The sequence below is a fragment of the Macaca fascicularis genome, chromosome Y, assembly GCF_037993035.2.
Source record: "Macaca fascicularis isolate 582-1 chromosome Y, T2T-MFA8v1.1".
Taxonomy (NCBI): Eukaryota; Metazoa; Chordata; class Mammalia; order Primates; family Cercopithecidae; genus Macaca; species Macaca fascicularis.
The window spans coordinates 8,912,972-8,937,668 of NC_132903.1; the positions used below are offsets into that span (position 1 = coordinate 8,912,972).

Consider the following 24,697-nt stretch of genomic DNA (forward strand, 5'->3'; position numbering starts at 1 on the left):
TTTAAAAAAAAAGAAATGCATATCATAAAAAAATAAAAAAATAATAAAACAAAACAAAACAAAACACTGGATCTCATGAATTTGCTGTGGCACCCTAGAGCACCTTGGTGTACAGTTTGGGAACTCCAGTTTCGATATTTCCGTTCACAAGCTGCTAATCCTAGGACTGCTTCTACTTTAACCTTTATCCCTAAATTTGGAACGAAAGGCTTCCTGCCAAATGAATTCCAGCCATTGGGGAGTGGGACAGCAGAGGGAACTTTCTTGAAATAGTAAAGACTATGTCTTAGAAAAGTGTGCTTCCGTCTCTACCACAGACAGGTTCTGGTGTCTTTGTAGCACATTTCACAAGCTTTTAGATATATTTGGACCACTAGGGACATCGTTTTCCTTAAGGAGGTGTCCTCTGGGGAGTAGGGGTGCTCATTTACATGCTATATCTTTCTAAGTACTAGATCTTCATGTGTTTGAAGGGTAGCACATTAAGGTAGTTGCATGGGGATGGCCCCTTTGTCCCCATTTTGCGACAACTGCCCCATTCCCTCCACCCCATCACTCCCATGTCCAGAAATTCCAAATCTGGAAACTCTACCCCAACCTGAGGACCATAATCATCTTCACCATTGTTTGCTTACAATTTCCTGTGCATTCTACCAGCCCCTCATAGACAGGTCTCCTTATTTCCCACCGTTCTTAAAGGTGGAATGCCAAGGTGTTTATCTTCTCCTTTCACAGCATGCCTGACTCTGTGGTGGCTCCACTAACATCCTTCCCTGCTCTCAAGTAGTGCACACCTATGGAAATCAGGATGCCCACTCCCCGCTTGACCAGGAGGCCACCCTGAGGGACAAGATTTGCATTGCTGAGACCTGGCTGGTATCATTCAAAGAAACATTCTACAGGTATAGTCCAGGGGCCTGCTCCTTGAGCAAGGTAAGGAGAGAGCCAGGTGTGAGATTCTGTGTTCAGCACAGGGCCACCAGCAGGAGGTGGGCCAGGGACGGCTCCTTTCTCTTGCCTGGAGGGGAAAACAGAAGATCCTGGCCTGAACTTCCCTCCAGCTGCCCTGTCTTAAGTGGCTCCTCCACCTGGTGAGGCTGTCCTTTGTCTCTCCAGCTTCTCCATGGGACATTACAGCTGGCCTTGGCCTGAAGCTCCCTAATCTTTATGGGATGACATCTATGGGATGTGATCCTTCACCTGGAGCCAGGGGAGGGGTTGGCACAGAGAAGCAATGAGACAGGTCTCAAGGCCAGGCCTTCTTTCAGCTTTGAGCAATGGGCTCAAGGCTATGAAATGATCCAACACATAAAATAAATATTAAATATAAAAATAGAGCCCAAAAAAGCCACAGAAAAATAAATATTTTACACATTTAACTAAACATCTACAAACAGTACATTATCAATTGGTCCCCTGCTGCTCAGTCCAATTCTTCCAGAATAACCCATAAATTCTGTCTAATGTGGGAAGGGGGTTCACATTAATACTTGCTGTGCTGAAAGTGGAGGCTCCAAAGACAAGATTTCCAGAATCCACAACAGTCCTGGAGCAGCTCCCACAAGCCCCTCAGCAGTCCACGCTGCTGGAGTGTGTGTCTGACATGAGTTTGCATGTTACAGATGAAGTCTAGACCCCTTAACTGGAAAGACATGCCTGAGTGCAGGGCCAGCTTGGTAGGGAAGCCCCGTAGAGAAGCCTCAGTGCCTCCCCTTCTGCCCTGGTCCTCAGGGCTCTGCCTCCTCCCCATTCTAGAGACAATCCCTTCCATAAATGAAAATAGCCTCCCGGGCCCGGGGTGTGTCGGGGTTCTTTGGACAACAAGGTTCTTTGTTTCTTTAGCTGGGGAAAGTGTTAATAATACAGAGTCCCAGGGCTCAACAGTAATTCCCAAGGTCTAAGCAGGCTACAGTCTCCTCTTGGACCCCATTGGTGAGTCACACTATTACACAGAGTGGCACTGGTTCCTTTCCTGGTACAGGAGAAATGCTACTAACCACATCCTCCTTTGTTCCTCCAGGAAGGCATTGGGATTGAAAGGAAAACTCTGACAAGGACCCAGCTCAGCTATTAACTAGCATATTTGTTGCTCTTTAGACTCCTTGTCTATCTCCATCTGTGGAAAGTGGAAGCATGTGTCTAATTCTAGATACTGATCTAGAAGCTGTATAGTCTGATGATTTTAAGTCCATCTACTCCACGAACAAGATGGTCTCGGTTTAAGTATTGGTTACTTAAACACTCAGTGTTTCTGCTTCCTTGTTTGTTAAGCCTTCCTTCTGTTGTCAGGATGAGTACAAATGTTAATAAATCCAAAGCACTTAGAAGATTGCCTGGAACTGAGTAAGCATTTTTTTTTTATTTTTATTTTTTTTACTATTAATACCATCATTATTGTCATGGCTACTAATGGTCAACAAAGGTCAACCAAGCACCTGCTCTGTGACAGCTCCTAGGAGGGTCCTGCAGGGGATACAGAACCATACTCATAGCTTGTCAGGTTCCTGGTTGGGCAGGTGTTCCTTTGGAAGAGATAATGTTCACAAAGGTGGAGTGATTCATCCTAGATAGGCTCATGACAGACTCCTTTTCAGGGGAGGTCACATCTGAAGAATGGCTGCATGTGTTCAACTCAGACATCCAGAGGAGGAGCTGAGGAGGACTCTGGAGCCCTTGGAGGTCAGGCTAAAGAGTTTAGACTTTATTCAATGGACAATGGGGAGAAAGTGGCTTTCCACAGAGTTCTGTAGATGTCCACAGAGCTTCTCTGGTTTTTAATCTTTTGGGTTTCTTTTGGCCAAAGCATCTGTTTTTCTCTCTTGGAATGTCAATTTACTATTAGCTCTTTGCTTTCAGAGGACATTTTCTTAACATTGGCACAAATTGCATTTATAAATAACTCTGAAAGAAGTGTTAAATATTGCATAATTTTTGATGTGCCAGACTAACTTGCCATCAGACAGGTTCACTAGGACGTGGCATGTTGTCCAGCCTAATGCAATAGCATGCAAATTATTTTCAGAACTCCAACCTTCTTCTCATATTTGTTGGTGCAATTAGAAGTGCCTGTGAATATATACTTTGTTCTAGACAGTTACAGAAATTGGATACTGGCATGTTTCTTTAGAGCATGACTAGTCTACTTTTGGGAAAATTGAGTTTCCTTGTCCAGTTGGTGATTGCAGGATTTTTTTAGCTGCTTGTTTGTATTCACCCAAGTCCTTCATTCCATAAAATAGAAAACCAAGGCCCCATGAAAGAGAGTTGCTAAAGAAAAGTGGGGAGAGAACCAGGAGTAGAACTAGAAGTATAACTAATCCAACATTTTAGTACTTCTTGTCTCTTAGCTCTCTAACATTGAAAGAGTAATCCTCAAATGTAGACACCATCCTTTTCCAGAAATAATTGGAGGTCCATAAAGCAGGTACCCTCTGTAGTTCGGTCTGGAATTGGTGGAAGGCAGAAATGTATTTGCTACATGGAAGGTGCTCGGCTGGGTGCAGTGGCACATGCCTGTAATCCCAGCACTTTGTTAGGCCAAGGCAGGTGGAACACGAGGTCAAGAGATGGAGACCATCCTGGCTAATATAGTGAAACCCTGTCTCTAATAAAAAATGCAAAAATTAGCTGAGTATGGTGGAACAAACCTGTAGTCCCACTTACTCAGAAGGAAGAGGCATGAGAATAACTTGAACCCAGAAAGCGGAGTTTGCAGTGAGCCAACATCATGCCACTGCACTCCAGCCTGGTGACAGAATGAGACTCCGCCTAAAGAAAAAAAAAAAAAAAGAAGAAGACTGTGCTCAATAAATGTTCCACAGACTTACAAGTTCAAAAAGGGCAGAAACAGTTTTTATTGTGCTGATCTTTAAATTTCCAAGGCCTAGTTCAATGCCATGCACATAGTAGGTCCTCCATAAACATTCATTGGTGGAATGGATGGATGGCAAAAAGATTCAGAAACCTGAGATCAACCTTTAGCTCTTGTTATTAGCAGTGAATCTAAATGTGTCTGCATTAACCTCAATTCTTGCCTTCTCAGAAGAAAGAACTCAACAGAGGGGCATAAGGCAGAGTGAGAGACCAGAGCAAGTTTTAGAGCAGGAATAAGAATTTATTAAAAAGTTTACCAGGAGCTCAAGATGAGCCTGGAAAACATAGTGAAATCCTATGTCTACAAAAAATTACAAAAATTAGTTGGGCATGGTGGTGTGCACCTGTACTGCCAGCTACTCGGGAGGCTGACGTGGAAGGATGACTTGAGGTAGGCAGGTGAAGTTTGCAGTGAGCTGGTATCACTCCACTGCACTCCAGTCTGGGAGCCAGAGCAAGACTCTATCTCAGAAAAATAAATAAATAAATACATAATAAAAAATAAAAAAAAATTACAGCAGGAATGAGAGGAAGTAATGTACATTTGGAATAGGGCCAAGTTGGCAACTTGAGAGATCAAGTGCGCGGTTTGACCTTTGACTTGGGGTCTTATACACTGTCATGCTTCTGGGGTCTTGCATCCCTTCTTCCCTGATTCTTCCCCTGGAGTGGGCAGTCTACATGTGCAGCAGCCTGTTAGCACCTGGGAGGGGAGCATGAGCAGTATATTTACTGAAATTATACGCATGCTCACTTGAGGCGATACCAGTGGAGCATTCCCAGAGGAAAGTCATAAACCAGTTAAACTGAAGAAGGAAAACATGAAAGTTACAATATGTAAAGCCAGAAAATTAACCTTCCCCTCAGGGCTTAGTGTAGTGTAGCACCCCTGTAGTCTAAGTTAGAGAAGAATACTAACTGCCTGTTTTTCCTTCTGTGCTCAGCAAGCCTTATCTGTTCTCATTACTTTTCACATTTCTTGAGGCTCAGAGAGTTCTCACTTACCTCCCCAGCACAGCTGCAATGTCATAAGATTGATAAGTATATGTTACAAAAACATATACTCCCAAGGATGTAGGACATGTTGTATAACAAAAGTAAAAGAATGATTAATTGCCTTTGTTCTTGCTTGTGCTAGTACACTTCCTGCAGCACGTAACTCCCACCACAAACTGCTTAAAAGATGATTGATCCCTTTGTTCAGGGCTCAGAATTTTTGGACCCTAGTAGGACTGAGCTGGTGGTCACCTTAACAATAAACGGCTTTCCTGAACTCTGTTCTATCTCTTCTGTCTCTGAGTATCTTGAAACTTTTCTGGGGGCTCATCCTGGATTGGAGACAGCAGATATTTATCTCCTTTGCCTGTGGCATAGAGCAACAGGACACAGGAGACTTGGAACCCTTGGCACCACTGGATAAGATTTAGCACAGAAGAAGAACCGCCCATGTCTTGGAGCCTTCCCATGACAGCACAAACCGAACTGACTGGGGAGTTGCAGGAGAGTCACAGGAATAGGGCATAGGCAGACTACTGAACTGCAGTAAGGTCATGTCCTAGGTAAGCCCGTCTCATAAAGATGGAAGGGGAGCCTGATCACCTCCCAGGATGTGACAATTAATCCAACTCCAGAGAGTAAACAACTGGAGGGTCCCAATGACTTGGACGAAACTCATGCCCTAACCTACACAAGATGTGAAAGAGGCTCGCAAGTTGGTCAGGATAGGGAACTGAAAATGGTGAGAGGAGATCACCACTTTAATAAAAGAATGAGAGAGAACAGAGGAGGTGCAAGCAAACAAAGTGGAGAGAAGAGCTCATCGCTTTAACTAAAGGGCAGTAACTGGGAAACTGGAAAAGGGAGAAAATGGGCCAATAGAGCGGCAAGTGCAGAAAAGTAGAAATTGCTGGCAGAGGGACAATAGTGGCTTGCCACCCCAACTGGTGTGTGTGAACCTACCCATACTACTAGTATGGGTAGTGTATGGGTGTGTGTGAACTACCCAGGATACTAGTGAGGTTTTTTCCCTCTGATGAGGAGTCCTGGGGCAGGAGATATGTGTGAAAGTGTGTGAAAGAGATGGTCTTTGGAGAGGCTAATGCATGGAGTGATGTGGGGAGACACAAGTCTCCTAGCGCAGACTGTCCTCTGAAGCAAGTGTGGGATGACAGGATTTGTTTCATAGCTTCACAGCAGTAGCTGACTATGAACTGGCCAAGCAGCTTCCGATCCTCCTGTAATAGGACCCAGTCTGGTGAATCTGAGAGTGAAAGTGCACCGAAAGGGAGGAAAAGGCAGGAAAAATGTTGAAGCCAACTCCATTAGAATGTATGTTAAAGAACTTTATGAAAGGGTTTGATGGTGATTATGGAATGAAGTTAACACCACAGAGGTTGAGAACCTTTTGTGAAATTGACTGGACCTCTTTTAATGTTAGGTGGCCAGCTGAAAGGACAATAGATAAGTAGATAATTGGCCATATGTTTAAGGTAGTAACCAGAACTGGAGTGTTAACAATCTAGGCACCCTGATTAGTTTCCATACATAGACTTCTGGCTGAGTGTGATTCAGAACCACCAAAAATGGCCACAGCCTGCTCTAAACATTATTGTAAGATTTTAGTGGTTCATGAAAACCAGGGCACCATAGAAAGAACCCACATAGCATAGGCCCAGGAAAAAGAGCAGTAAGGAAAACAGAAAAAAACCTGTCCTAGAGGTCCTACCAGAGGAGCTAGAGACTCCACCTACTTATGTTTCATTTATTTATTTATTTATTTATTTATTTATTTATATTTTTACTTTTTATTTTATTTTTTTATTATTATACTTTAAGTTCTAAGGTACATGTGCATAACGTGCAAGTTTGTTACATATGTATACCTGTGCCATGTTGGTGTGCTGCACCCATCAACTCGTCAGCACCCATCAACTCATCGTTTATGTCAGGTATAACTCCTAATGCAATCCCTCCCCTTTCCCCCTCCCCATTATAGGCCCCGGTGTGTGATGTTCCCCTTCTCAAGTCCAAGTGATCTCATTGTTCAGTTCCCACCTATGAGTGAGAACATGCGGCGTTTGGTTCTCTGTTCTTGCAATAGTTTACTGAGAATGATGTTTTCAAGCTGCATCCATGTCCCTACAAAGGACACAAACTCATCCGTTTTTATGGCTGCATAGTATTCCATGGTGTATATGTGCCACATTTTCTTAATCCAGTCTGTCACTGATGGACATTTGGGTTGATTCCACGTCTTTGCTATTGTGAATAGTGTCACAATAAACATACGTGTGCATGTGTCTTTATACCAGCATGAGTTATAATCCTTTGGGTATATACTCAAGAATGGGATGGCTGGGTCATATGGTACTTCTAGTTCTAGATCCTTGAGGAATCGCCATACTGTTTTCCATAATGGTTGAACTAGTTTACAATCCCACCAACAGTGTAAAAGTGTTCCTATTTCTCCACATCCTCTCCAACACCTGTTGTTTCCTGACTTTTTAATGATTGCCATTCTAACTGGTGTGAGATGGTATCTCATTGTGGTTTTGATTTGCATTTTTCTGATGGCCAATTATGATGAGCATTTTTTCATGTGTCTGTTGGCTGTATGAATGTCTTCTTTTGAGAACTGTATGTTCATATCCTTTGCCCACTTTTTGATGGGGTTGTTTGTTTTTTTCTTGTAAATTTGTTTGAGTTCTTTGTAGGTTCTGGATATTAGCCCTTTGTCAGATGAGTAGATTGCAAAAATTTTCTCCCATTCTGTAGGTTGCCTGTTCACTCTGATGGTAACTTCTTTTGCAGTGCAGAAGCTCTTTAGTTTAATTAGATCCCATTTGTCAATTTTGGCTTTTTTTGCTGTTGCTTTTGGTGTTTTAGACATGAAGTCTTTGCCCATGCCTATGTCCTGAGTGGTATTACCTAGGTTTTCTTCTAGGGTTTTTATGTTATTAGGTCTAACATTTAAGTCTCTAATCCATCTTGAATTAATTTTTGTATAAGGAGTAAGGAAAGGATCCAGTTTCAGCTTTCTACTTATGGCTAGCCAATTTTCGCAGCACCATTTATTAAATAGGGAATCCTTTCCCCATTTCTTGTTTTTCTGAGGTTTGTCAAAGATCAGATGGCTGTAGATGTGTGGTATTATTTCTGAGGACTCTGTTCTGTTCCATTGGTCTATATCTCTATTTTGGTACCAGTACCATGCTGTTTTGGTTACTCTAGCCTTGTAGTATAGTTTGAAGTCAGGTAGCGTGATGCCTCCAGCTTTGTTATTTTGACTTAGGATTGTCGTGGCAATGCGGGGTCTTTTTTGGTTCCATATGAACTTTAAAGCAGTTTTTTCCAATTCTGTGAAGAAACTCATTGGTAGCTTGAAGGAGATGGCATTGAATCTATAAATTACCTTGGGCAGTATGGCCATTTTCACGATATTGATTCTTCCTATCCATGAGCATGGTATGTTCTTCCATTTGTTTGTGTCCTCTTTTATTTCACTGAGCAGTGGTTTGTAGTTCTCCTTGAAGAGGTCTTTTACATCCCTAGTAAGTTGGATTCCTAGGTATTTCATTCTCTTTGAAGCAATTGTGAATGGATGTTCATTCATGATTTGGCTCTCTGTTTGTCTGTTACTGGTGTATAAGAATGCTTGTGATTTTTGCACATTAATTTTGTATCCTGAGACTTCGCTGAAGTTTCTTATCAGCTTAAGGAGATTTGGGGCTGAGACAATGGGGTTTTCTAAATATACAATCAAGTCATCTGCTAACAGGGATAATTTGACTTCTTCTTTACCTAACTGAATACCCTTGATTTCTTTCTCTTGCCTGATTGCCCTAGCCAGAACTTCCAACACTATGTTGAACAGGAGTGGTGAGAGAGGGCATCCCTGTCTTGTGCCAGTTTTCAAAGGGAATTTTTCCGGTTTTTGCCCATTCAGTATGATATTGGCTGTGGGTTTGTCATAAATAGCTCTTATCATTTTGAAATACATTTCATCAATACCGAATTTATTGAGTGTTTTTAGCATGAAGGGCTGTTGAATTTTGTCAAAAGCCTTTTCTGCATGTATTGAAATAATCATGTGCTTCCTGTCTTTGGTTGTGTTTATATGCTGGATTACGTTTATTGATTTGCGTATGTTGAACCAGCCTTGCATCTCAGGGATGAAGCCCATTTGATCATGGTGGATAAGCTTTTTAATGTGCTGCTGCATCCGGTTTGCCAGTATTTTATTGAGGATTTTTGCAACAATGTTCATCTGGCATATTGGTCTAAAATTCTCTTTTTTTGTTGTGTCTCTGCCAGACTTTGGTATCAGGATGATATTGGCCTCATAAAATGAGTTAGGGAGGATTCCCTCTTTTTCTATTTATTGGAAGAGTTTCAGAAGGAATGGTACCAGTTCCTCCTTGTACCTCTGGTAGAATTCAGCTGTGAATCCATCTGGTCCTGGACTTTTTTTGGTTGGTAGGCTATTAATTATTGCCTCAGTTTCAGAGCCTGCTATTGGTTTATTCAGGAATTCAACTGCTTCCTGGTTTAGTCTTGGGAGAGTGTAAGTGTCCAGGAAATTATCCATTTCTTCTAGATTTTCTAGTTTATTTGCATAGAGGTGTTTATAGTATTCTCTGATGATAGTTTGTATTTCTGTGGGGTCAGTGGTGATATCCCCTTTATCATTTTTTATTGCGTCTATTTGATTCTTCTCTCTTTTCTTCTTTATTAGTCTTGCTAGCGGTCTGTCAATTTTGTTGATCTTTTTGAAAAACAAACTCCTGGATTCTTTGATTTTTTGGAGCGTTTTTTGTGTCTCTATCTCCTTCAGTTCTGCCCTGATCTTAGTTATTTCTTGTCTTCTGCTAGCTTTTGTATGTGTTTCTTCTTCCTTTTCTCATTCTTTAAATTGTGATGTTAGAGTGTCAAGTTTAGATCTTTCCAGCTTTCTCTTGTGGGCATTTAGTGCTATAAATTTCCCTCTACACACTGCTTTAAATGTGTCCCAGAGATTCTGGTGTGTTGTATCTTTGTTCTCTTTGGTTTCAAAGAACATCTTTATTTCTGCCTTCATTTTGTGATGTACCCAGTAGTCACTCAGAGCAGTCCCTCAGAGTAGTTTGGCTGTTTGGATTGGGTTACTTAGTCCTGAGTTCTAGTTTGATTGCACTGTCATCTGAGAGACTGTTTGTTATAATTTCTGTTCTTGTACATTTGCTGAGGAGTGCTTTACTTCCAATTATGTGGTCAATTTTGGAATAAGTGCGATGTGGTGCTGAGAAGAAGCTATATTCAGTTGATTTGGGTGGAGATTCTGTAGATGTCTATTAGGTCTGCTTGCTGCAGAGATGAGTTCAATTCCTGGATATCCTTGTTAACTTTCTGTCTCGTTGATCTGTTTAATGTTGACAGTGGGCTGTTAAAGTCTGCCATTATTATTGTATGGGACTCTAAGTCTCTTTGTAAGTCTCTAAGGACTTGCTTTATGAATCTGGGTGCTCTGTATTAGGTGCATATATATTTAGGATAGTCAGCTCTTCCTGTTTAATTGATCCTTTACAATTATGTAATAGTCTTCTTTGTCTCTTTTGATCTTTGGGGGTTCAAAGTGTGTTTTATCAGAGACTAGTATTGCAACCCCTGCTTTTTTTTGTTCTCCATTTGCTTGGTAGATTTTCCTCCATCCCTTTATTTCGAGTCTATGTATGTCTCTGCATGTGAGATGAGTCTCCTGAATACAGCAAACTGATGGGTCTTGACTGTTTATCCAGTTTGCCAGTCTGTGTCTTTTAATTGGAGCATTTAGTCCATTTACATTTAAGGTTAATATTGTTATGTGTGAACTTGATCCTGTCATTATGATATTAACTGGTTATTTTGCTCGTTAGTTGATGCAGTTTCTTCCTAGCCTCGATAGTCTTTACATTTTTGCATGTTTTTGCAGTGGCTGGTACCGGTTGTTCCTTCCCATCTTTAGTGCTTCCTTCAGGGTCTCTTGTAAGGCAGGCCTGGTGGTGACAAAATCTCTAAGCATTTGCTTATCTGTAAAGGATTTTATTTCTCCTTCACTTATGAAACTTAGTTTGGCTGGATATGAAATTCTGGGTTTAAAATTCTTTTCTTTAAGTATGTTGAATATTGGCCCCCACTCTCTTCTGGCTTGAGAGTTTCTGCTGAGAGATCTGCTGTTAGTCTGATGGGCCTCCCTTTGTGGGTAACCCGACCTTTCTCTCTGACTGCCCTTAAGATTTTTTTCCTGCAATTCAACTTTGGTGAATCTGGCAATTATGTGTCTTGGAGTTGCTCTTCTTGAAGAGTAGCTTTGTGGCGTTCTCTATATTTCCTGGATTTGAATGTTGGCCTGCCCTACTAGGTTGGGGAAGTTCTCCTGGATGATATCCTGAAGAGTATTTTCCAACTTGGTTGCATTTCCGCCTCACTTTCAGGCACCCCAATCAGATGTAGATTTTGTCTTTTTACATAATCTCATACTTCTTGCAGGCTTTGTTCATTTCTTTTTCTTCTTTTTTCTTTAGGTTTCTCTTCTTGCTTCATTTCATTCATTTGATCCTCAATCGCTCATACTTTTTCTTCCAGTTGATCGAGTCGGTTACTGAAGCTTGTGCATTTGTCATGTATTTCTCGTGTCATGGTTTTCATCTCTGTCCGTTCATTTATGGCCTTCTCTGCATTAATTATTCTGGTTATCAATTCTTCCACTCTTTTTTCAAGATTTTTAGTTTCTTTGTGCTAGGTATGTAATTCGTCCTTTAGCTCTTAGAAGTTTGATAGAATGAAGACTTCTTCTCTCATCTCGTCAAAGTCATTCTCTGTCCAGGTTTGATCTGTTGCTGGTGATGAGCTGTATTCCTTTGCAGTGGGAGATGCGCTCTTATTTTTTGAACTTCCAGCTTTTCTGCCCTGCTTTTTTGTAACTGGCAAGGCTTAGGCAGGAAGCCGTTTCAGCAGCTGCCTCTGGAGCATCAGACTCAGAGGAGAGTACCCCCTAAACTTCACCACGTATGGAAAAGCCAGTGCCACTGCCCAATAAATCAAAGGAGGAACTCCATGATGATGCTGGCTGTCTCCGGTCAGGATGCAGTCAAGTCATGTAGATGTTCCTCATTGAAACTAGGGGACAGATCTATTTAGATGCACAAAATGAGATTCAAGGAGGAGAACGGCTTTATGGTTATTAGCCCTTCTCTACTACAGACATTTTCAACTGGAGATAGCTTATTCCTTCCTATATGGAGAAGCCCCAGGCTCTCACTGATTTAATGCAGTCCATGTTTCTAACCCACAACTCAACTTGGGCAGAATGCAAACAACTTCTATCACTGTTCAGTACAGAAGAATGCTGCAGATAAATACAAAGGGCTCATCAGTGGTTAGAAAGCAACATCCCAGTAGGCATGACAGATGTCAAACAGTAAGCACAACAGGCTTTACCAATGGAAACTGACCTAGGCTGGGACCCAAAGCAGGCACAAGGGCTGCTGAACTTGCTGAGATACCGAGAGGCTCTGATTTAGGGCATTAGGCTGGAGAGAAAAAGGCAACAAACATTGGAAAGGTTTCAGAGGTCCTTCAGAAAGCAGATGAAATCCCAGTAAGTTCTATGAGAGGCTTTGTGAGGTTTACCAGCTCTTTTGACCCACACCTTTTGACCCAGAAGCAGCAGGGAACCAGTGCATGGTTAAAGGGGCATTTGTGGGCCAGGCACAAGGTGATATCAGAAGAAAGCTTCAGAAGTTGAAAAGTTCAAGGCTATGAATATCACCCAGCTCACTCAAGTGGCTACCAAGGTGTTTATTAATCTAGAGGAAGAAGCCAAGAAAGAGGCAAACTGCAAGCTAAGGAAAAAGCTGATTTGTTGGTTACTGCCCTGGTAGAAAAAGAGAGTGGATTTGTGAGAGGATGTATTCATGGAAGAGGACAAGCTAGGCCAGGACAAGAGGACCAGCCTAGGCTTGAGAAGGATCAATGTGAAAGATGCAAATAGAAATTGCATTGAAAGAATAAATGTCCAGAAGGAGAACAGGAAAGAGGCAGCAGCCAAGGACCTGAGACATGGCAAAGGCCAGCAGCTGCCAGCCATTGCATTTTGAAAACAGAAGCTGACCTGGTCAGCCAGGCCAGAACTGAAAATTGTGAAGTCTAAGACAGACCAGGATCCATCTCTGTGGGCCCCTGGGAGCCCTTAGTCTCTATGAAAATAGAGACTTTATAATAGATACTGATGCTGAGCACTCGGTGGTGACATGACCAGTAAGGCCACTATCTAAAAACATTGCTACTATAGTCAGGGCAACTGGAGTGTCCAAATAAAAACAAAACAAAGCAAAACAAAAAACAACAACAAAAAACAGGCCTTACTGTCAGTCCAGGAGGTGTGTGTTATTGGAAGTCAAGGGGTCCAGCATAAATTTCTGTATGTGCCAAAGTGCCCAGTGCCCATTAGGGAAGAACATGCTTAAGAAACTCCAAGCTCGAATCTCTTTCAGGCCAGAAGGAAATATGACTCTAGGCCTGAAGTGAACGAAAGCCATGGTATTAACCCTTACCTTGCAAAAAACTGAGGAGTGAAGGCTATACGTGAAAGGATATTTTCTTTTTCTCAAGGTAGCTCCAGTAAGCCAACCAATTTTTGCATTCCAATGAGGTGAAACACAATATACTTGGAGTCGACTCCCACAAGGGTTCAAAAACTACCTTTAAAGAGGCATTAGCATTTGATCTCAAGGCTCTTGCCCCACCAAATGACAACTGTCTCCTGTTACAGTATATAAATGGTCTTTGTTTGCAGCCCCTACTAAGCAAGATTGTTATGAAGGCACTGAGGACTTCCTATGTCTACTATGTAAAGCAAATTATAAGGTGTCCCAGAAAAAGCCCCAGGTTTGAACAAGAAAGAGGAAGTTACATAGAAGAAGGCTGATGGAAGTTCTCAGATGAAAAGCTAGCCATCCAAGAAGCAACAGCTGCCCCGCCACCCACCTACCCCCATCTAAAACAGTTTCATCATGGAACGCACATAAGAAAAAATGTTTTAGAAACTCTTGTAAGGCAGCAATTTTATGTAATGTGCCTTACTATTATCATGCTACCTATTTGCAAACAGTGTGTGACTTGTGCTCAGAACAATCTGAGGAAAGGGCTAGTTCAGTCCCAAGAATTAAAGAGACAAGAGTGGTACCTTGTGAGAATTTGCTTGTCGACTTTACTGGACTGTTTACAGCAGGGTGCTATTGGTACATGCTAGTGTTTGCACTTTCTCAGGATAAGTCAAATAATTCCCCACTAGGACAGAAAAAGCCTAAGAAGTAACCACAGTATTGTGAAAAGACATTATTCTTAGATTTGGATTGCCTCTAACTTTAGGCTCAGACAACGGATCTGCTTTTGTGATAGAAGTATAGTAACTAACTCCGATGTTAAAAATTAGACAGTCTAGAGCCCACAAAGTTCTGGAACGGTTGAAAGATTAAACCGGACACTGAAACAACTGTTAAAGAAGTTTTACTGGCCAGGCATGGTGGCTCATACCTGTAATCTCAGCACTTTGGGAGGCTGAGGCAGGTGGATCACAAGGTCAGGAGATCAAGATCATCCTTGCTAACATGGTGAAACCCCACCTCTACTAAAAATAAAAAAAAAAATTAGCTCAGTGTGGCAGCATGTGCCTGTAGTCCCAGCTACTTGGGAGGCTGAGGCAGGAGGATGGTGTGAACTCAGGAGATAGACCTTGCAGTGAATTGAGATCATGCCACCGCACACCAGCCTGAGTAAGAGTGAGACTCTGTCTCAAAAAACAAAACCAAAATCAAACAACAACAACCACCGAAAAACAAAAGTAAGCAAAAAAAAAAAAAAAAAAAAAAAACCAAACAAACAAAAAGTTTTGCCAAGAGACTCATTTAAGGTAAAATCATGTATTGCCCAAGGTCCTTCTCCAGGTGAGGTGTATCCCTAGTAAATCAACTGGGTATTCACCCTATGACATAGTATACAGCCGACCACCCCCACTTCTATCTCATGTACAAAGAGATGAAAATAAATTGGAGAACTGACCCCAAGAAGACAAATGCAGGCATTAGGTAAGGGAATGCAAGAAGTATGAAAGTGAGTAAGAAAACAAATACCTGTTAGCCTTACAGATGCAATACTTATTATCCCTTTCAACCTGAGTACTGTGTATAGGCTAAACACTGGAATCCTACCACCTTCGGACCCTTATGAGATGCTCCCCATATTGTGATCATGTCTACCCCTACCGCTGTTAAAGTTGCAGGTATTATACCTTGGATCCATCACAGCCAACTGAAACCTGCAAGTTCAGTCCAAGACCAGTGGATGAGTCAGCAAGATCTACATCATCCAACTTGACTGATCTTGTGGAGGAACCAAGGCACAGCAGGAAAAGACGACTGCCCTGCTCTGACCACACTAGAGGCTGGTTGGTCAACACATGGCTGAAGCTTGAGGAAACATCAAGCCCTGCTCTAGTCATACAACCGGAAGCTGACCAGTCTATGCACAGCCAAAGTCTGAGGAAGTCAGTGCTAGATAAGTAAATATAGATTGAATCTGCATATTTAGGTATACTATTGCTTATTCTGATTGTTTTGCTGTCATGCCATCTTTGCAATTGCTATCAAACTTGTTGCCCAGGAGGATGCCCATGCGTAATGTAAACTTAATCACACCAGTGACAATAATGCTAACACGTACAGAAGGAAACCAAGATAACTGTCATCATTGTATGATAGAAGCTTGGTCTGGTAAAAGTATAATGAAAACCCTGTTATTTCAAACAATATGAATGTACAAGAACTCCCCTGGGGACATGTATTTGTAATCAAGTCAGTTACTCTGTCTGTGACCCAAGTGTCTGGCTATTAAAAACTCCTATAATTGGAAGATACTACGTAGCATGATGGGAAAGACTTTCAAACTCAAGTAGGAGATAAGACTTGTTTAAATCAGCAATATTTTAAAGAGTCTAAGAATAAGACACAGTAGAGAAGTGTCATGGACAATTCCTCTGTATCAGATTTTAACTCTCTCTCTCTGTTTCCTGCGCTGAATCAGTTGTGGCATCAACTAGATGCTCCAAATGTTTGGAAAGCACCGGCAGGACTATACTGGAGCTGTGGGACAAAAGCCTATCAACTATTTCCTGAGAAGTGGATTGAAGCCTGTGTGTTAAGGATAATAAGATTGTCCTTCTTGCTCCTATTGAAACACGAGAAAGATTTAAGTTACCTGGTGTATAATGAAAAAAGACCAGAAGAAACATCTTTACTCAGATAAGTACTGTAGAAAAGATAAACACAAACACAAAAAAAGACATTAAGAGAGGTAGTTGAAAGGATTGGCCTCCTGAAAGAATTATCAAATATTATGGACAAGCTACATAAGTCCAAGATGGATCATGGAGGTGCCACACTCCTATTTACATGTTAAAACGACTCATAAGATTGCAAGCTGTACTGGAAATCATAGTCAGCTAGATAGCCCAAGCCTTGGATCTGTTAGTCATACATGCCACTCAAATGAGAGATACCATATACCAAAATAGACTAGCATTAGCCTACCTCCTAGCCTCAGAAGGAGGAGTTTAGGGCAAGCTTAATATGATCAACTTCTGCTTACAAATCAATGACAATGGAAGAGCTGTTATGGAAATTACTGCCAGAAGGAGGAAGTTAGTCTATGTCCCAGTCCAGATTTAGTCTGGGTAGAGCCCAAACTCACTTTTTAGAGTATGGTTCTCAAGGTTTGGAGGCTTTAAAACCTTAATAATTGGTTTTATAGCTATAATCAGAGAGTGTCTAATACTGCCTTGTCTTTTACCTCTCCTCATCAGAAGTATTGAAGCAGTAGTGGACCAAACAACTACCACCAAAATGTTGGCACTACAAAAATACCAACTAGTCCCCCAGGAAGAATATGTGCCTACACAGGAAGAGATAAACAATTGTGGTGCTCTTTATTAATCCACATTTATGGCGAGCACTAAAGGTGGGGATAAAGAAGGAATTCATGACTTTTATAAGACGTAAAGCCAGAAAATTAACTTTCCCCTCATGGCTTAGTGTAGTGTAGCACCCATGTAGTCTAAGTTAGAGAAGAATACTAACTGCCTACTTTTCTTTCTGTGGTCAGCAAGCCTTATCTGTTCTCACTTGTTTTACATTCGTTGCAGGTCAGAGAGTTCTTGCTTACCTTCCCAGCACAGCTGCAATATCATAAGATTGATAAGTATATGCTACAAAAACATGTATTCCCAAGGATGTAAGACATGTAGTGTAACAAATGTAAAAGAATGATTAACTGCCTTTCTTCTCATTTCTGCGAGTACACTTCCTGCAGCATGTAACTCCCACCACAAACTGCTTGGTGACTGATCCCTTTTTTGGGGGCTCAGACTTTCCGGACCCTAGTCCGACGGAGCTGGTAATCGCCTTAATAATGAAGGGCTCTCCTGAACTCTGTTTGGTCTCTCCCATCTCTGATTGTCCCGCAAAAAAACGGCACCATTTTGCCTCTTAGTGTGCATGCATTAGTCCACTTGCCCAACTCCTGAGACTGTATCGGGAACCAGATCACCAGTTTCAGGTTTTTCTATCTGTTGGGAGACTGCCTTTCCCTGCTGCCAGCTGCAATCAACTATTATTTTAGAGAGACAGTTAACAACTGCCTGACCAACACCTTATAGTGGTCTGACATCCTTGGAGGTTGCGGGGGTTGAGGAATGTCCTCTCCTACCCTCCTGATGTCTGATTAGCTACTTAATATAACACTCTGACCTCTTAGGAGCTACTGTTCCTGGGAAAGTGATTTAACCTCAAGAACTCAATAACTGTTGTAAGTATACTATAAAATGAAATGTGAATAAATGACAGGCTTTCTTTCATAAAGTCTACCAGTTAGGTACCTTTTTCTTCTTATATTCATTTGGGTATCAATTCTTTGATTCACAGGTATCCATCTTTGTTCATTTGGTGACTTTTGCAAGGAGTATGGCACCCTTACTGGTCAGCGAGAAGATCTTTAGCAGAGGGCTTCATTTCTCTTTTAAACATTTCTGTTAATTCATGCTTTGGAAATGTCCTATCACTTACTTTGACTTCAAGATTTCAGTGACATTCCTACCTCCCTGAAGGTGTTTGATAGCATCCATTTACTTTAAGTAACCAAAAGTTAATTTTGCCCTAAAGATTTCTATTTCTCCATCCACCGCACCACCCCAAAATCCCACAAGGATTTTGAGATGCAGAAATCCTGGGCACCAAAAGACAAGGCCAGACTTTTGCTGCTTGGGGAGTTGACATTTTCTTGTTTTCTCTTCTCTCACACAAAATTTTACAGAAGGGAAAGTTCACTGTCAGCTTGCCCCTCATTCAAGGTCAAACAAAGATTGGGTAGATTTATCAGTTTATCTCTTTCTGAAGGACAGTAAAGGTGATAGACCTCACATGAAGGAACGTTTCTTTTTTTGGCAGCAAAGTCCAACTCTGGGAAAGGTCTAGGTCTCAAATAAGCACAAGAATGCCAAGGAGCCATTAAGAAACTTACACTATTTTACTTAAAGGAAAAAGTAATAGATCCCCTTGGTTTCATGGTGGGTAAATATGCTGAGTAAACAAGAAATTCCTGATTTAGATAAGGTTTTCTTAAATTTTGTGTGAAAAAGACTCACCAGAAGCAATGGTTAAAATGCAGATTCCAGGACCTCCAACCCAAACAACTCTATGGTAGTATCTAGGGCAGGGCCCAGGAATCTACATTTTTCATAAGCTCCATGGGCATTCCTCAGGCAGATGTTTAGGGAATCACACTTTGAGAAGTGTCTAGAGAGAATTTTAGTACAACAGACTTACCACATTTCCAGATTTCCAGATGAGGTCTGAAAGAGACAAAGCAGAACCAAATGAAATATACTTCACACAGCCTTGTGGACCCATGTCTTACTGTCAGGTTAGTGGTCATCAAGTGGAAACTCTGACATGGCCAGCTTACTTCCTCTCTCCATGTCAGGAAAGAGATGTCGTTTTTTTTTAATGGCTATGGTCATTTCAGTCCATCCTTGTCACCTCTCTTTTCCCTGAAACTATCCAAGATTTGATACTAAACTTGTGGGTTTGGTTCTTTGTATCATTAGTATAGCCAAAAACATTAATGTATGCTAGTAATATTAAGGACTTGGCCTTGATCTCTGTCCTAAGACAATTGTATCATAAAGGTGAATCTCAAAAAGAGAGGACAGTGTAGCCCAGAATAATGATTAATTAATGGTACCTAGAGGTGAAGAAAGATAAACTTCCCTGCTCCAAATCTGAGCCCATGATTTTGCAGCCAACTTCGTATCAATTGCCTATGTGTCAGGTCCTCCCTCCATAAGGCCCATCGTGCTTTCCTTACACTAACCTAGGTGCAAAGTCCTATCATTTTGCCAGCTTCTGCAGAAAAATCATTAAAGCACAGAAATCATAGTCTCTCTCTCTCTCTTTTTTTTTTAAAATATTTTTATTTTTTTTATTATAATTTTGAGGAGTTTTGCTCTGTTGCCCAGGCTGGAGTGCAGTGGCACAATCTTGGCTCAATGCAGCCTCTGCCTCCTGGGTTCAAGTGATTTTCCTGTCTCAACCTCCCAAGTAGCTGGGATTACATGCATGCACCACCACACCTGGCTAATCTTTTGTATTTCTAATAGAGATGGGGTCTCACCATGTTGGCCAGGCTGGTCTTGTACTCCTGACCTCAAGTCTTCCCCCAAATGGGACGATCAGGTGAGCCTCTCAAAGTGCTGGAGGCATGAGTCACCAATCCCAGCCTATCATAGTCTTTATAGACTGGAGATTTGAGGGGTTGTGGGAAGTGGCTGATATCACTTGCAGTTTTACTGGTTCCACAGCTCTCTGTAGGAAAGACCTATGCTATCCTGTCCCTTCCAAACTTTCTTCTGACACATAACCCCTTCTACTGCAGCCTTGGAGAACTGTGGTCTTCGCCCCTTCCTTCTGTCCTGATCTTTCAGCTTCTCGCTAGACACTCCATCCCTAACCATGTGGATTCTGGGCAAGACGGACTTTTATCATCCTGCTTGGGTCTTTCTCCTTCCCATGCTGAGAAGTCAGACTTCATGGAACGCTTGCAGCTGCAAAGGAGACTGGGTTGTTGGACATTCCATTGGTTTCTGGCTAATGACTACCCTGAGCTGTACCCATCTGAACCCAAGCCCAGGTTATCTGGAAATGCAAGGCATGACCTAGGGAAGATGTAGAGGGAGAGGGAAGTTTCCCAAGACAAGAAATAGATGTTCAGCTGTTCCACATCCCTGGGCAACCACTTACAATTTAGCAGGGTCTCAGAGGCTTTGGGTTCATCCTCTGCCTCCATGCCAGTCTGAGGAAGGTGGCTGAGTTTTGCCCCATTACCCACCCCCAGAGCACCTCCTTTGAGAGGCCTGTCCCTTAGGATCAGCAGCTTCAGCTTGACTATACTCATTTTTGTGGCCTGAACAATGTGCCTTGAGCTGTACTCCAGAGAATATAGAAAAAGAATGGTGCCTGGCCAAGTGTGTCTTTACAGTGGAATTTGGAATTCACTTCTGTGTGGTTGTCTACTTTCAACTCTATAACACTAGACTTGGGTTCTGTGCAGCAGACTGCCAGACAGAAGGAGGACATCCTGGGCTATCCCATGATGTTGGCTCCTTGCAGTGACAGCCAGCAGCAACAGGGGAGTAGTCAGACTTCTCAGGATGGGTAATAGCCCAAGAAGATTGTCAAGTGGGTGACATTTTTCTGGGACACCCTGTACCTCCCTTTAAGATATCTTCTTTCTGTGATCCCATGTCCCTTGACTGCAATGGTCCCCCACTGTAATGACCCATCATAGCTCCGCTCACCTCACCTGCATCTGCAAGCACAGACATGGGCCATTGTCAGAAAATAAAAGTATCTTAGTTAAAGGGAAATAGAGGGGCTGTTTCACCAAACTTTTCATTTCACAGATGAGAAAACTGAGGCTTAGGTTCACTAGCCCAGAGATTGCAAACTCAGAAGCCTTTTTGAGGAGTTTTGCTCTGTTTTCCAGGCTGGAGTGCTGTGGTACAATATTGGCTCACTGCAGCCTCTGCCTCCTGGGTTCAAGTGATTCTCATGTCTTAGCCTCCCAAGTAGCTGGGATTACATGCATGTGCCACTACACCTGGATAATCTCTTGTATTTTCAATAGAGATAGGGTCCCTCCTTGTTGGCCAGGCTGGTCTTGTACTCCTGATCTCAAGTCAAGGTGGCCAGGCACGGTGGTTTAAGCCTGCAATCCCAGCACTTTGGGAGGCCGAGGTGGTGGATCATGCGATCAGGAGATCTAGACCATCCTTGCTAACATAGTGAAGCCCCATCTCCACTAAAAGAAAAAAAAAAAAAATTAGCCAGGCATCGTGGTGGGTGCCTGAAGTCCCAGCTACTCAGGAGGCTGAGGCAGGAGAATGGTATGAACCCGGGAGGAGGAACTTGCAGTGAGCTGAGACTGCGCCACTGTATTCCAGCCTGCGTGACACAGCAAGACTCCATCTCAAAAAAAAAAAAAAAAAAAAAAAAAAAAAAGAAGCCTCCAGGGTTCAGGAAGTGTTCAATGGTCTGAGGACTGAAGAAGAAGGTAATCAAATCAGGATAAAGATCTAGATGCAACAGTGGAACAGGGTCACTCCACCCTCCAGCACCATTTGGTCACTAGGATATATATATATATATGGAGACACATATACCTATGTAGCACACAGACACACATACCTATGTAGCAAACCTGCATGTTCTGCACATGTATTCCAGAACTTAAAGTAAAATAAATAAGTAGATAATAATAACAATAGTCTCTCCAATCTCAAACCTTCCTTCCAGTTGCAACTCCTTCTGACATGAAATCTGCTCTTTGGATATGGCAGTGTGTCCTAAGCACTGTTTAACATTATGAGGATGTTTGCTGCAGTAGTAGTTCTTTCCAGGGGTATGGGATGTTACTTTATTTATTTAATCACTGATTAAATAATACCATATAATCTACATAATACCAATACACTAAGTTATTACCACATATAAACAGCTTGCCTCACTGTCTGGGCTTAAAAAAGGAATCATCAGAATCACCATGATGACTTTACCCCTAGGGTGATAGTTTATAAGCTCAGTCCAAAGAGACCAGATTCATGTTTGAAAATTAAAGTTCTCTAACAAGTCCCAAACTGTTCAGCTAGTTCATAGTCAATAGACATTCCAGAACCTATGACAAATGCTAAAATGATATAGTCCTTCCCCTCTCCATCTCCCTCCTCTCTCTCAGGATGAGAACAGGACAAACTCTGCTGCAGCTAAAGCTTATCAAAGGCCTTTACGTTTTCAGCAAAGTATGACCAGAGGGTAAGACATCATTTGCTTCATTCAGAGACCCTCAAGAAGGCACTGCAAACTACTCTCCTTTAGGCACAGTTTTAACAGGTCTACATCTAAGGTTCCTTTTTCAGGACAGCAAGGATAGGTATTTTTCCACTGTCCTGAATAGAGTGACCATATTTTCCATGGCACTTGAACACTTTTCTGTTTTAACTGAAGTCTAATATAGAAGAGATAAGTACAATTTTTAGCCTCCATGTGACCCATAGTTAACTCGGACCACACAAAGACTACTCACCAGTCATCAGGGAGTCAAACACTCATTTCTGTGGACCAAATGAATGACGTTTCTTTGCACCTACGAAAGGGAATTGGGTTCCCACATGCACTTAGGAAAAAATTAATGGGCACCAGATATCGGGAAAACCCCCATCAATAATTCAATGTAGGTTCTTTTCTATTTCCCTAAGGCCAGTCTGAGAAATAAAGGGAAACAGTACAAAAGAGAGAACTTTTAATCCTGGGTGTCCGGAGGAGACAGCAGGTGTCAGCAGGTTTCGTGATGCCCCCTGAGCCATAAAACCAGCAAGTTTTTATTAACAATTTTCAAAGGGGAGAGAGTTTATGAATAGGGTGTGGATCACAGAGATCACATGCTTTAAGGGCAATAGAAGATCACAAGGCAGAAGCTCAGGGCAAGATCACAAGGTCAGGGCAAAACTAGAATCACTAGTGAACTTCCATGTCCTGCTATGCACGTATTGTCATTGATAAACATCTTACCAGGGTTCAAGAGCAGAGAACAGGTCTCACTAGAATTCTCCAGGTTGGAATTTCCTAATGCTAGCAAGCCTAGGGGTGCTGCAGGAGACTAGGGTGTGTTTCACATCCTTATCTACATCTGTATAAGGCAGACACTTCTAGGGTGGTTATTTTAGAGGTCCCATCCTGGGAATGCATTATTTTCCCAGGGGTGTCAATTATTAATATTTCTTACTGGGGAAAGATTTCAGCAATATTTCTCTTACCCATTTTTGGTAATAACAGAAATATGGCTCTGTCCTGCCTGGCCCACAGGCAGCCAAACTTTAAGGTTATCTCCCTTGTTCCCTGAAAATCGCTGTTATCCTGTTCTTAAGGTGCCCAGATTTCATATTCTTCAATCACACATGCTCTACAAACAATTTGTGCAGTTAAGGCAATTATCACAGGGTTCTGAGTCAATATACATCCTCAGTTTATGAAGATGATGGGATTAAGAGATTAAAGACAGCCATAGGAAATCACAAGAGTATTGATTGGAGAAGTGATAAATGATCATGAAATCTTCACAATTTATGTTCTTCTGCCATGGCTTCAGCTGGTCCCTCCATTCACAGTCCCTGACTTCCTGCAACACACCACATGTAAATAGCCTGCCTGATTGTCTGGCTTAAAAAAGAATCATCAGAATCCCCATGATGACTTTAACCCTAGGGTGATAGTTTACAAGATCAGTCCAAAGAGACCAGATTCATATTTGAAAATTAAAGTTCTCTAACAAGTCCCAAACTGTTCAGCCAGTTCACAATCAATGGACATTCCAGAACCTAGGACAAATACTAAAATGATATAGTCCTTCCCCTCTCCGTCTCCCTCCTCTCTTTCAGGATGAGAACAGGGCCAACTCTGCTGCAGATAAGCTTATCAAAGGCTTTTACCTTTTCAGCAAAATGTGACCAGAGGTTAGGACATCATTTGCTTCATTCAGAGACCCTCAAGAAGGCACTGCCAATTACTCTCCTTTAGGCACAGGTCATGGTTAGCATTGTTTAATGCAGTATTTTAATAAGATCCTGGAAAACCTGAGCTGCTATCTTTAAAGTCAAAACTTGCCCAGATGCAGCAATGCTGAAGCTGTTCATAGGGTATGAAAGGTGAGCACCTAATTAGATTATCCAAAATTCTCCAAAACTCCCCCAAATTCTCCAACCTAAGCCATATGGCTATAGTGGAAGCTGCCTTGTTCCCACAATAAGATCACACCCCATTCTTCCAGCTGAACACCTGACCCATGTTGGGCCAATCAGCATAGTCCTCAGTAATTTTGTTATTGAGACTGATAAATCAGTCTATCAGTGACTTCAGAGATAATGTGAGGCTGGGCATGGTGGTTAATGCCTTTAATCCCAGCACTTTGGGAGACCAAGACAGGAGGATCACTTGAGGCCAGGAGTTTGAGATCAGCCTGGGCAACAGAGGAAGACCCCATCTGTACAAAAAACAAAATCAAAACAAAAATTAACAAGTCTCATAGCCTGGCCTCAAAATAAATAAACAGATACAAAAATTAAAAAGAGGAATGTGAGAATGTTGAACTCTCAGCTGCCTTGTTTTCTGTTTCTAATCCTAACCCTAACCCTAAAGCAGAGAAATCC

The 24,697-nt window shown here is 41.9% G+C and overlaps 1 pseudogene; it reads left to right on the plus strand.

Moving 5' to 3' along the window:
* Positions 1 to 23,998, plus strand: part of LOC141409576 (polypeptide N-acetylgalactosaminyltransferase 15-like) — a 43,405-nt pseudogene extending 19,407 nt beyond the window's left edge.
* The last annotated feature ends 699 nt before the right edge of the window (positions 23,999 to 24,697 follow it).